This window comes from Arachis ipaensis, chromosome B10 (genome assembly GCF_059453495.1).
Source record: "Arachis ipaensis isolate K30076 ecotype BB chromosome B10, ASM5945349v1, whole genome shotgun sequence".
Classification (NCBI taxonomy): domain Eukaryota; kingdom Viridiplantae; phylum Streptophyta; class Magnoliopsida; order Fabales; family Fabaceae; genus Arachis; species Arachis ipaensis.
In genome coordinates, this window is record NC_142435.1 from 49486661 (window position 1) to 49501250 (window position 14590).

The following is a 14590-nucleotide window of genomic DNA, read 5'->3' on the forward strand; positions in this document are numbered from 1 at the left end:
TTCAGGTATTTTCTGGCTGAAATTGAGGGACTTGAGCAGAAATCAGATTCAGAGATTGAAAAACGACTGCTGATGTTGTTGGATTCTGACCTCCCTGCACTCAAAGTGGATTTTCTGGAGCTACAGAACTCGAAATGATGCGCTTCCAATTGCGTTGGAAAGTAGACATTCAGGGCTTTCCAGCAATATATAATAGTCTATACTTTGGCCAAGAATTGATGACGTAAACTGGCGTTCAACGCCAGCTTTCTACCCAAATCTGGCGTCCAGCGCCAGAAAAGGATCCAAAACCAGAGTTGAACGCCCAAACTGGCACAGAACTTGGCGTTCAACTCCACAAATGGCCTCTGCACGTGCTACACTCAGGCTCAGCCCAAACACACACCAAGTGGGCCCCGGAAGTGGATTTATACATCAAATACTTACTCATGTAAACCCTAGTGACTAGTTTATTATAAATAGGACCTCTTACTATTGTATGAGGCATCCTGGATTGTATTCTGATCCTGTGATCACGTTTTAGGGGGCTGGCCATCTCGGCCATTCCTGGACCTTCACTTATGTATTTTCAACGGTAGAGTTTCTACACTCCATAGATTAAGGTGTGGAGCTCTGATGTTCCTCAAAGATTAATGCAAGTACTACTGTTTTCTATTCAATTCATCTTATTTCGCTTCTAAGATATCCATTCACACCCAAGAACGTGATGAAGGTGATGATTATGTGTGACGCTCATCACCATCTCCCCTATGAACGCGTGCCTGACAAACACTTCTGTTCTACATGAATTAAGCTAGAATGAATATCTCTTAGATCTCCTAACAGGAATCTTCGTGGCGTAAGCTAGAATGATGGCGGCATTCAAGAGAATCCGGAAGGTCTAAACCTTGTCTGTGGTATTCTGAGTAGGATTCAATGATTGAATGACTGTGACGAGCTTCAAACTCGCGAGTGCTGGGCGTTAGTGACAGACGCAAAAGGAGGGTGAATCCTATTCCAGCATGATCGAGAACCGACAGATGAATAGCCGTGCCGTGACAGGGTGCGTGAGCATATTATTCACTGAGAGGAGGGGATGTAGCCACTGACAACGGTGATGCCCTTGCATACAGCCAGCCATGGAAAGGAGTAAGACTGATTGGATGAAGATAGCAGGAAAGCAGAGGTTCAGAGGAACGAAAAGCATCTCCATTCGCTTATCTGAAATTCTCACCAATGAATTACATAAGTATCTCTATCCCTATTCTATTATCTATTATTCGAAAACTCCATGATTATTTTATATCCGCCTGACTGAGATTTACAAGGTGACCATAGCTTGCTTCAAGCCAACAATCTCTGTGGGATCGACCCTTACTCACGTAAGGTTTATTACTTGGACGACCCAGTACACTTGCTGGTTAGTTGAACGGAGTTGTGTCCACACATAGAGCCACAATGAGGATTCAATACAATTATATATTGTTAATCTCACACAAGTACAAAGAACATGGAACACAATTTCGTGCACCAAGTTTTTGGCGCCGTTGCCGGGGATTGTTTAAGTCTTCGGCAAGCTTTTGGTTCGGTAACATCAGTGCCAGATTCACTTTTGATCCGGCAACAGCACCAAGTTTTTGGCGCCGTTGCCGGGGATTGTTTGAGTTTGGACAACTGATGGCTCATTTTGTTGCTCAGATTAGGTAATTTTCTTTTTGTTTTCTTTTCAAAAATTTTTCAAAAAAAATATTTCTAAAAATTTCTCTTGTTTTCGAAAAAAAAAATGTTTTCAAAAAAATTTTTATTCAAAATTTTTAAGAATGAATTCTAGTGTTTCATGAAGCATGTGAAGCCTGGCTGGCTGTAAAGCCATGTCTAAATTTATTTGGACTGAGGCAGCAATTTGTTATCAAGAGCAAGCTAGTTGGAGTTAATCCACCTGCTACTGTTTCTGATTTACATGCTAAAGCTTGGCTGGCCATTGGCCATGTCTAGTGTTTTGGACTGGAGCTTTCTTTGAAAGCTTGGTTGGCTAGTGAGCCATGTCTAATTCCTGGATTGAAGCTTTAGACTAACATGGCAAGATTCCTGGAATTCATATTAAAAATTTTGGAATCCTTATTTTTCCTTTTAATTTTCGAAAAATATAAAATAAAAATCCAAAAAAATTAGAAAATCATAAAAATCAAAAATATTTTCTGTTTCTTGTTTGAGTCTTGAGTCACATTATAAGTTTGGTGTCACTTGCATATGCATCTTGCATTTTTTCGAAAATATCATGCATTCATAGTGTTCTTCATGATCTTCAAGTTGTTCTTGGTAAGTCTTGTTTGATCTTGATGATTTTTTGTTTTGTGTCTTTTCATGTTTTTCATATGCATTCTTGAATTCTTAGTGTCTAAGCATTAAAGAATTCTAAGTTTGGTGTCTTGCATGTTTTCTTTGCATTAAAAATTTTTCAAAATTGTGTCTATGATGTTCATCTTGATATTCAAAGTGTTCTTGGTGTTCATCTTGACATTCATAGCATTCTTGCATGCATCACATGTTTTGATAAAAAAAATTTTCATGCATTGCATATTTTTCATGTTTTTCATAAAAATTTCAAAAATCAAAAAAATATCTTTCCCTTTTTCTCTCATCAAATTCGAAAATTTGGATTGACTTTTTCAAAAATTTTTAAAATCAAGTTATTGCCAATGAGTCAAATCAAATTTTCAATTTGAAAATCTTATCTTTTTCAAAATCTTTTTCAAAAATCAAATCTTTTTCAAAATTATTAGTTATTTTCGAAAAGTTCAAAAATATTTTTCAAAAATATTTTTCTTATTTTTATACCAAATTTTCGAAAATAACATAATCAACTAATGTTTTGATTCAAAAATTTGAAGTTTGTTACTTGCTTGTTAAGAAAGATTCAAACTTTAAGTTCTAGAATCATATCTTGTGATTTCTTATGAATCAAGTCATTAATTGTGATTTTAAAAATCAAATCTTTTTCAAAAACTAATTTCTATCATATCTTTTCAAAAATATCTTCTTATCTTATCTTTTTCAAAAATATCTTTTCAAAATATCTTTTCTAACTTCCTAACTTCTTATCTTTTCAAAATTTGTTTCAACTAACTAACTAACTTTTTGTTTGTTTCTTAACTTTTTCAAAACTACCTAACTAACTCTCTCTCTCTAATTTTCGAAAATATCTCCCCTCTTTTTCAAAAATTTCTTTTTAATTAACTAATTATTTTTATTTTTATTTTTATTTCAAAAAAATTTTCGAAAAATACTAACAAATTTTCAAAAACCAATTTTCAAAAATCACTAACTCCTTTTCAAAATAATTTTCGAAAATTATACCTCCCCCATCCTATTCTATTTATTCATTCATATCCTAACATCTCATCTCACATCTCTTCCATCAGTACAGTTGCATTTCTTCCTTTACATCACATTCTTTGTCTCCCCCTCTTTTCTTCCACTCACAAAGGGATCCCTGTACTGTGGTATAAAGGATCTCTATTATTATTATCATTTTTCTGTCCATTCTTCCTTGTCATATGAGCAGGAGCAAAGATAAGAGCATTCTTGTGGAAGCAGATCCGGAACCTGAAAGGACTCTGAAGAGAAAATTAAGAGAAGCTAAATTACAACAATCCAGAGAAAACCTTTCAGAAATTTTCGAACAGGCAGAGGAGATGGCAGCCGAAAATAATAATAATGCAAGGAGGATGCTTGGTGACTTTACTGCACCTAATTCCAATTTACATGGAAGAAGCATCTCCATTCCTGCCATTGGAGCAAACAACTTTGAGCTAAAACCTCAATTAGTTTCTCTGATGCAGCAGAACTGCAAGTTTCATGGACTTCCATCTGAAGATCCTTTTCAGTTCTTAACTGAATTCTTGCAGATATGTGATACTGTTAAGACTAATGGAGTAGATCCTGAAGTCTACAGGCTCATGCTTTTCCCTTTTGCTATAAGAGACAGAGCTAGATTATGGTTGGATTCTCAACCCAAAGACAGCCTGAACTCTTGGGATAAGCTGGTCACGGCTTTCTTAGCCAAGTACTTTCCTCCTCAAAAGCTGAGCAAGCTTAGAGCTGATGTTTAAACCTTCAGACAGAAAGAAGGTGAATCCCTCTATGAAGCTTGGGAAAGATACAAACAGTTGACCAAAAAGTGTCCTTCTGACATGCTCTCAGAATGGACCATCCTGGATATATTCTATGATGGTCTGTCTGAGTTATCTAAGATGTCATTGGACACTTCTGCAGGTGGATCCATTCACCTAAAGAAAACGCCTGCAGAAGCTCAAGAACTCATTGACATGGTTGCTAATAACCAGTTCATGTACACTTTTGAAAGGAATCCTGTGAATAATGGGACACCTATGAAGAAGGGAGTTCTTGAAGTTGATACTCTGAATGCCATATTGGCTCAGAATAAAATATTGACTCAGCAAGTCAATATGATCTCTCAGAGTCTGCATGGAATGCAAGCTGCATCCAACAGTACTCAAGAGGCATCTTCTGAAGAAGAAGCCTATGATCCTGAGAACCTTGTAATAGCAGAGGTAAATTACTTAGGTGAACCTTATGGAAACACCTATAACTCAACATGGAGAAATCATCCAAATTTCTCATGGAAGGATCAAAAGCCCCAACAAGGCTTTAATAATGGTGGAAGAAACAGGTTTAACAATAATAAACCTTTTCCATCATCCACTCAGCAACAGACAGAGAACTCTGAACAAAATGCTTCTAATTTAGCAAATCTAGTCTCTGATCTATCTAAAGCCACTGTAAGTTTCATGAATGAAACAAGGTCTTCCATTAGAAATCTGGAAGCACAAGTGGGCCAGCTGAGTAAAAGGATCACTGAAATCCCTCCTAGTACTCTCCCAAGCAATACAGAAGAGAACCCAAAAGGAGAGTGCAAGGCCATTGACATAAGCGCCATGGCCGAATCTGTGAAGAGAGGAGAGGACGTGAATCCCAAGGAGGAAGACCTCCTGGGACGTCCAGTGATCAATAAGGAGCTTCCCTCTGGGGAACCAAAGGACTCTGAGGCTCATCTAGAGACCATAGAGATTCCATTGAACCTCCTTATGCCCTTCATGAGCTCTGATGAGTATTCCTCTTCTGAAGAGAATGAGGATGTTACTGAAGAGCAAACTGCCAAGTTTCTTGGTGCAATCATGAAGCTGAATGCCAAATTATTTGGCATTGATACTTGGGAAGTTGAACCTCCCTTGTTCATCAATGAACTGAGTGATCTGGATCAACTGACATTACCTCAGAAGAGACAGGATCCTGGAAAGTTCATAATACCCTGTACCATAGGCACTATGATCTTTAAAGCTCTGTGTGACCTTGGTTTAGGAATAAACCTCATGCCCCTCTCTGTAATAGAGAAACTGGGAATCTATGGGGAGCAAGCTGCTAAAATCTCATTAGAGATGGCAGACAGCTCAAGAAGACAGGCTTATGGACAAGTAGAAGATGTATTAGTAAAGGTTGAGGGCCTTTACATACCTACTGATTTCATAGTCCTGGATACTGGAAAGGAAGAGGATGAATCCATCATCCTAGGAAGACCTTTCCTGGCCACAGCAAGAGCTGTGATTGATGTTGACAGAGGTGAAATAGTCCTTCAATGGAATGAGAACTCCCTTGTATTCAAAACTCAAGGATCTCCCTCTGCAACCATGAAGAGGAAGCTTGAAAATCTTCTCTCAAAGCAGAGTCAACCAGAGCCCCCACAGTCAAACTCTAAGTTTGGCGTTGGGAGGCCACAACCAAACTCTAAGTTTGGTGTTGAACTCCCATATCCAAACTCTAAGTTTGGTGTTGGAGAGTCTCAACAAAGCTCTGCACATCTGTGAGGCTCCATGAGAGCCTACTGTCAAGCTATTGACATTAAAGAAGCGCTTGTTGGGAGGCAACCCAATGTTTATCTAATTCTTATTTTTATTGTTTTTCATGTTTTCTTAGGTTCATGATCATGAGGAGTCACAAAATAAATATAAAAATTGAAAACGGAATCAAAAACAGCAGAAGAAGAATCACACCCTGGAGGAGCATCTGTCTGGCGTTCAAACGCCAGAACAAAGCATAGTTCTGGCGCTGAACGCCCAGAATGGGAGCATCCTGGCGCTGAACGCCCAGAACAAGCATGGTTCTGGCGTTCAACGCCAGAAATGGCAGCAAATGGGCGTTGAACGCCCAAAATGGGCACCAACCTGGCGCTGAACGCCCAGAGTTGTGTGCAAGGGCATTTTGCATGCCTAAATTGGTGCAGGGATGTAAATGCCTTGACACCTCAAGATCTGTGGACCTCACAGGATCACCTCAGGATCTGTGGACCCCACAGGATCCCCACCCACCTCCACTCACTCTCTTCTCTCTTCTCAATCATCCTCTATTCCCAATAAACACTCTTCCCTAATTAACCCTTTACCACTCACATCCAAACACCCACTTTCCTTCAAAATTCAACATCTCTTTCCCACCCAATCCCACCCATATGGCCGAATACACATCTCCCTCCATCTCCTCCATATCTTCTTCTTATTCTTCTATTCTTTCTTCTTTTGCTCGAGGGCGAGCAACATTCTAAGTTTGGTGTGGTAAAAGCATAGCTTTTTTGTATTTTTTCCATAACCATTGATGGCACCTAAGGCCAGAGAAACCTCTAGAAAGAGGAAAGGGAAGACAAAAGCTTCCATCAAGGGTCTATAGCTCAGTGGTAGAACATTTGACTGCAAATCAAGAGATCCCTGAGATACCTCAGGGGATACATTTTCTTCCACACAATTATTGGAAGCAACTAAGGGTGGAACATCAAGAGCACTCCATCATCCTTCATGAAATCAGAGAAGATCTAAAAGCAATGAAGGAGGAGCAGCCAAGGCAAGGAAGAGACATAGAAGAGCTCAAGGACATCACTAAGGTGGACTCACTCCTTGTTCTTACTTTCTCTGTTTTTCGTTTTCTATATTATGTGCTTATCTATGTTTGTGCCTTCATTACATGATCATTAGTAGTTAGTAACTTTGTCTTAAAGATATGAATGTCCTATGAATCCATCACCTCTCTTAAAAGAAAAATGTTTTAATTCAAAAGAACAAGAAGTACATGAGTTTCGAATTTATCCTTGAACTTAGCTTAATTATATTGATGTGGTGACAATGCTTCTTGTTTTCTGAATGAATGCTTGAACAGTGCATATGTCTTTTGAAGTTGTTGTTTAAGAATGTTAAATATGTTGGCTCTTGAAAGAATGATGACTAGGAGACATGTTATTCGATAATCTGAAAAATCATAAAAATGATTCTTGAAGCAAGAAAAAGCAGCAAAGAACAAAGCTTGCAGAAAAAAAAAAGGGGCGAAAAAAATAGAAAAAAAATAGAAAGAAAAAGAAAAAGTAAAGCAGAAAAAGCCAATAACCCTTAAAACCAAAAGGCAAGGGCAAATAAAAAGGATCCCAAGGCTTTGAGCATCAGTGGATAGGAGGGCCTAAAGGAATAAAATCCTGGTCTAAGCGGCTAAACCAAGCTGTCCCTAACCATGTGCTTGTGGCGTGTAGGTGTCAAGTGAAAACTTGAGACTGAGCGGTTAAAGTCAAGGTCCAAAGCAAAAAAAACAAAGAGTGTGCTTAAGAACCCTGGACACCTCTAATTGGGGACTTTAGCAAAGCTGAGTCACAATCTGAAAAGGTTCACCCAATTATGTGTCTGTGGCATTTATGTATCCGGTGGTATTACTGGAAAACAAAGTGCTTAGGGCCACGGCCAAGACTCATAAAGAAGCTGTGTTCAAGAATCATCATACTGAACTAGGAGAGTCAATAACACTATTCGAAATCTGAAGTTCCTATAGATGCCAATCATTCTGAACCTCAATGGATAGAGTGAGATGCCAAAACTATTCAAGAGGCAAAAAGCTATAAGTCCCGCTCATATGATTGAAGCTCTGTTTCATTGATAGTTTGGAATTTATAGTATATTCTCTTCTTTTTTATCCTATTTGATTTTCAGTTGCTTGGGGACAAGCAACAATTTAAGTTTGGTGTTGTGATGAGCAGATAATTTATACGCTTTTTGGCATTGTTTTTAGTATGTTTTTAGTAGGATCTAGTTACTTTTAGGGATGTTTTCATAAGTTTTTATGTTAAATTCACATTTCTGGACTTTACTATGAGTTTGTGTGTTTTTCTGTGATTTCAGGTATTTTCTGGCTGAAATTGAGGGACTTGAGCAGAAATCAGATTCAGAGGTTGAAAAAGGACTGCTGATGCTGTTGGATTCTGACCTCCCTGCACTCAAAGTGGATTTTCTGGAGCTACAAAACTCGAAATGGCGCGCTTCCAATTGCGTTGGAAAGTAGACATCCAGGGCTTTCCAGCAATATATAATAGTCCATACTTTGGCCAAGAATTGACGACGTAAATCTGGCGTCCAGCGCCAGAAAAGGATCCAAAACCAGAGTTGAACGCCCAAACTGGCACAGAACTTGGCGTTCAACTCCACAAATGGCCTCTGCACGTGCTACACTCAGGCTCAGCCCAAACACACACCAAGTGGGCCCCGGAAGTGGATTTATACATCAAATACTTACTCATGTAAACCCTAGTGACTAGTTTATTATAAATAGGACCTCTTACTATTGTATGAGGCATCCTGGATTGTATTCTGATCCTGTGATCACATTTTAGGGGGCTGGCCATCTCGGCCATGCCTGGACCTTCACTTATGTATTTTCAACGGTAGAGTTTCTACACTCCATAGATTAAGGTGTGGAGCTCTGATGTTCCTCAAAGATTAATGCAAATACTACTGTTTTCTATTCAATTCATCTTATTTTGCTTCTAAGATATCCATTCGCACCCAAGAACGTGATGAAGGTGATGATTATGTGTGATGCTTATCACCATCTCCCCTATGAACGCGTGCCTGACAAACACTTCTGTTCTACATGAATTAAGCTAGAATGAATATCTCTTAGATCTCCTAACAGGAATCTTCGTGGCGTAAGCTAGAATGATGGCGGCATTCAAGAGAATCCGGAAGGTCTAAACCTTGTCTGTGGTATTCTGAGTAGGATTCAATGATTGAATGACTGTGACGAGCTTCAAACTCGCGAGTGCTGGGCGTTAGTGACATACGCAAAAGGAGGGTGAATCCTATTCCAGCATGATCGAGAACCGACAGATGAATAGCCGTGCCGTGACAGGGTGCGTGAGCATATTATTCACTGAGAGGAGGGGATGTAGCCACTGACAACGGTGATGCCCTTGCATACAGCCAGCCATGGAAAGGAGTAAGACTGATTGGATGAAGATAGCAGGAAAGCAGAAGTTCAGAGGAACGAAAAGCATCTCCATTCGCTTATCTGAAATTCTCACCAATGAATTACATAAGTATCTCTATCCCTATTCTATTATCTATTATTCGAAAACTCCATGATTATTTTATATCCGCCTGACTGAGATTTACAAGGTGACCATAGCTTGCTTCAAGCCAACAATCTCTGTGGGATCGACCCTTACTCACGTAAGGTTTATTACTTGGACAACCCAGTACACTTGCTGGTTAGTTGAACGGAGTTGTGTCCACACATAGAGCCACAATGAGGATTCAATACAATTATATATTGTTAATCTCACACAAGTACAAAGAACATGGAACACAATTTCGTGCACCAAGCGTCACATAATCATCACATTCATCATGTTCTTGGGTACGAATGGATATCTTAGAGAAGGAATAAGCTTGAATTGAATAGAAAAACAGTAGTACTTTGTATTAATTCATCAGGAACAGCAGAGCTCCACACCTTAATCTTTGGAGTGTAGAAACTCTATCGTTGAAAATACATAAGTGATAAGGTCCAGGCATGGCCGAATGGCCAGCCCCCAAAACGTGATCTAAAGATGAAACTAAAGATGTAAATACAATAGTAAAAAGTCTTATTTATGCTAAACTAGTTACTAGGGTTTACAAAAATGAGTAAATGTTGCAGAAATCCACTTTTGGGGCCTACTTGGTGTGTGCTTGAGCTGAGCATTGAGCTTTACACGTGTAGAGACTTCTCTTGGAGTTGAACGCCACTTTGTAACATGTTTCTGGCGTTTAACTCCACTTTGCAACCTGTTTCTGGCGTTTGACTCCAGAATGCAGCATGGAACTGGCGTTCAACGCCAGTTTGCGTCGTCTAAACTCGAGCAAAGTATGGACTATTATATATTACAGGAAAGCCATGGATGTCTACTTTCCAACGTAATTGAGAGCGCACCATTTGGAGTTCTGTAGCTCCAAAAAATCTACTTTGAGTGCAGGAGGTCAGAATCCAACAACATCTGCAGTCCTTCTTCAACCTCTTAATCTGATTTTTGCTCAGGTCCCTCAATTTCAGCCAGAAAATACCTGAAATCACAGAAAAACACACAAATTCATAGTAAAGTCCAGAAATGTGAATTTTAATTAAAAACTAATAAAAATATACTAAAAACTAACTAAATCATACTAAAAACTATGTAAAAACAATGCCAAAAAGCGTATAAATTATCTGCTCATCACAACACCAAACTTAAATTGTTGCTTGTCCCCAAGCAACTGAAAATCAAATAGGATAAAAAGAAGAGAATATACTATAAATTCCAAAATATCAATGAAACTTAGCTCCAATCAGATGAGCGGGACTTGTAGCTTTTTGCCTCTTGAATAGTTTTGGCATCTCACTTTATCCATTGAGGTTCAGAATGATTGGCATCTATAGGAACTTAGAATTCATATAGTGTTATTGATTCTCTTAGTTTAGTATGTTGATTCTTGAACACAGCTACTTTATGAGTCTTGGCCGTGGCCCTAAGCACTTTGTTTTCCAGTATTACCACCAGATACATAAATGCCACAGAAACATAACTGGGTGAACCTTTTCAGATTGTGACTCAGCTTTGCTAAAGTCCCCAATTAGAGGTGTCCATGGTTCTTAAGCACACTCTGTTTTTGCTTTAGACCTTGACTTTAACCGCTCAGTCTCAAGTTTTCACTTGACACCTTCACGCCACAAGCACATGGTTAGGGACAGCTTGGTTTAGCCACTTAGGCCAGGATTTTATTCCTTTAGGCCCTCCTATCCACTGATGCTCAAAGCCTTGGATCCTTTTTTATTTACCCTTGCCTTTTGGTTTTAAGGGCTATTGGCTTTTTGCTCTTGCCTTTTGGTTTAAAGAGCTTTTGGCTTTTTTTGCTTGCTTTTTCTTTTTCTTTCTTTTTTTTTTCGCTATTTTTTTTCTGTAAGCTTTTGTATTCACTGCTTTTTCTTGCTTCAAGAATCATTTTTAAGATTTTTCAGATTATCAAATAACATGTCTCCTTTTTCCTTATTCTTCAAGAGCCAACATATTTAATATTCATAAACATCAACTTCAAAAGACATATGCACTGTTCAAGCATTCATTCAGAAAATAAAAAGTATTGTCACCACATCAAAATAATTAAACTAGTTTCAAGGATGAATTCGAAATCATGTACTTCTTGTTCTTTTGTAGTTAAAACATTTTTCATTCAAGAGAGGTGATGGATTCATATTCATAACTTTAAGGCATAGACACTTAGACACTAATGATCATGTAGTAAAGGCACAAACATAAATAACACATAAGGCTCAAAAACCGTAAAACAGAAAATAAATAGACAAGGAGATTAAGGAATGAGTCCACCTTAGTGAGGGTGGCATCTAACTCTCCTTGAAGAACCAATGGTGCTATTGAGCTCCTCTATGTCTCTTCCTTGTCTTTCTTGCTCCTCCCTCATAGCTCTTTGATCTTCTCTAATTTCATGGAGGATGATGGAATGCTCTTGATGCTCCACCCTTAGTTATCCCATGTTGGAACTTAATTCTCCTAGGGAGGTGTTGATTTGCTTCCAATAATTCTGTGGAGGAAAGTGCATCCCTTGAGGCATCTCAGGGATTTCATGGTGAGGAATCTCCTCATGCTCATGTTGAGGTCCATGATCTCTTGTTTGCTCCATCCTTTTCTTAGTGATGGGCTTGTCCTCTTCAATGAGAATGTCTCTGGCCTTAGGTGCCCTAGATGGTTATGTTAAAATAAAAAGCAATGCTTTTACCACACCAAACTTAGAAGGTTTGCTCGTCCCCAAGCAAAAGAAGAAAGAAGTGAGTAGAAGAAGAAGAAAATGGAGGAGATGGAGGTGTGTGAAGGGTTCGGTCAAGGGGGTTTAGGTGGTTATGATGTGTGAAAAGGAAGGAGTGATGGTTTGAATTTAAGTGGGTGGGTGTAGGTGAGTTGTATGATGGTTTTGGAGGAGTAATGGAGGTTATTGGTGGAGGTTAATTGAGGAAGAGTGTTATGAAAAGGTGTGAAGATGAGAGAAGAAGTGGTAGGTGGGGGTCCTGTGGGGTCCACAGATCCTGAGGTGTCAAGGGTTTTTCATCCCTGAACCTTTTAGACGTGTAAAACGCCCTATACATGCAATCTGGCGTTTAACACCAGACTACTGCTTGTTTCTGGCATTAAACGCCACTTCCATGCTCTATTCTGGTGTTTAACGCCAGGTAGATGCTGGTTTCTGGCATTAAACGCCAGCTTGGTGCCTATTTCTGGCGTTAAACGCCAGACAGATGCTTGTTTCTGGCGTTTAAATGCCAGACTGCTCTCCTCCAGGGTGTGCTATTTTTTTCTGCTATTTTTCATTTTGTTTTTTATTTTTTAGTAGTTTTTGTGACTCCACATGATCATCAACCTAATAAAACACGAAATAACAATAGAAGATAAATAAATATAATTAGATAACATTGGGTTGCCTCCCAACAAGCGCTTCTTTAATGTCAATAGCTTGATAGTGAGCTCTCATGGAGCCTCACAGATGTTCAGAGCATTGTTGGAACCTCCCAACACCAAACTTAGAGTTTGAATGTGGGGGTTCAACACCAAACTTAGAGTTTGAATGTGGGGGTTCAACACCAAACTTAGAGTTTGGTTGTGGCCTCCCAACACCAAACTTAGAGTTTGACAGTGGGGCTCTGGTTGACTCTGCAGTGAGAGAAGCTTTTCATGCTTCCTCTCCATAGTTACAGAAGGAGATCCTTGAGTTTTAAACACAAGGTTGTCCTCATTCAGTTGAAGGACCAACTCTCCTCTGTCCACATCAATCACAGCTCTTGCTGTGCCTAGGAAGGGTCTTCCAAGGATGATGGATTCATCCTCATCCTTCCCAGTGTCTAGGATTATGAAATCAGCAGGGATGTAAAGGCCTTTAACCTTTACTAGCACGTCCTCTACTTGTCCATAAGCCTGTTTTCTTGAGTTGTCTGCCATCTTTAATGAGATTCTGGCAGCTTGCACCTCAAAGATTCCCAGTTTCTCCATTACAGATAGTGGCATGAGGTTTATCCCTGACCCAAGGTTACATAGAGCCTTCTCAAAGGTCATGGTGCCTATGGTACAAGGTATTAAGAACTTTCCAGGATCCTATTTCTTCTGAGGCAATGTCAGTTGATCCAGATCACTCAGTTCATTGATGAGCAAGGGAGGTTTATCTTCCCAAGTCTCATTACCAAATAATTTGGCATTCAGCTTCATGATTGCACCAAGGTACTTGGCAACTTGCTCTTCAGTGACATCTTCATTCTCTTCAGAAGAAGAATACTCATCAGAGCTCATGAATGGCATAAGGAGGTTCAATGGAATCTCTATGGTCTCTAGATGAGCCTCAAATTCATTTGGTTCCTCAGAGGAAAACTCCTTGTTGATCACTGGACGTCCCAGGAGGTCTTCCTCACTGGGATTCACGTCCTCTCCCTCCCTTGTAGGTTCGGCCATGATGGTTAAATCAATGGCCTTGCACTCTCTTTTTGGATTCTCTTCTGTATTGCTTGGGAGAGTACTAAGAGGAGTTTTAGTGACTCTTTTACTCAGCTGGCCCACTTGTGCCTCCAAATTTCTAATGGAGGACCTTGTTTTATTCATGAAACTTAAAGTGGCCTTAGATAGATCAGAGACTATATTTGCTAAGCTAGATGGATTCTGCTCAGAATTCTCTATCTGTTGCTGAGTGGATGATAGAAAAGGCTTGCTATTGCTAAACCTGTTTCTTCCACCATTATTAAAGCCTTGTTGAGGCTTTTGTTGATCCTTCCATGAGAAATTTGGATGATTCCTCCATGAGGGATTATAGGTGTTTCCATAGGGTTCACCCATGTAATTCACCTCTGCTATTGCAGGGTTCTCAGGATCATAAGCTTCTTCTTCAGAAGATGCCTCTTTAGTACTGTTGGATGATTCCTTCAATCTATTCAGACTCTGAGAGATCATATTGACTTGCTGAGTCAATATTTTATTCTGAGCCAATATGGCATTCAGAGTATCAATTTCAAGAACTCCCTTCCTCATAGGCGTCCCATTATTCACAGGATTCCTTTCAGAAGTATACATGAACTGGTTATTTGCAACCATGTCAATGAGTTCTTGAGCTTCTGCAGGTATTTTCTTTAGGTGAATGGATCCACCTATAGAATGGTCCAGTGACATCTTTGATAGCTCAGACAGACCATCATAGAATATATCCAGGATGGTCCATTCTGA

The 14590-nt window shown here is 39.3% G+C and overlaps 1 non-coding gene across 1 annotated transcript; it reads right to left on the reverse strand.

The window, feature by feature from the left end:
- Nucleotides 1–4070: 4070 nt before the first annotated feature.
- Nucleotides 4071–4174, reverse strand: LOC148579979 (small nucleolar RNA R71). The gene has a single exon (XR_015894261.1). It is a non-coding gene; the product is annotated as a small nucleolar RNA R71 (small nucleolar RNA).
- Nucleotides 4175–14590: the final 10416 nt, after the last annotated feature.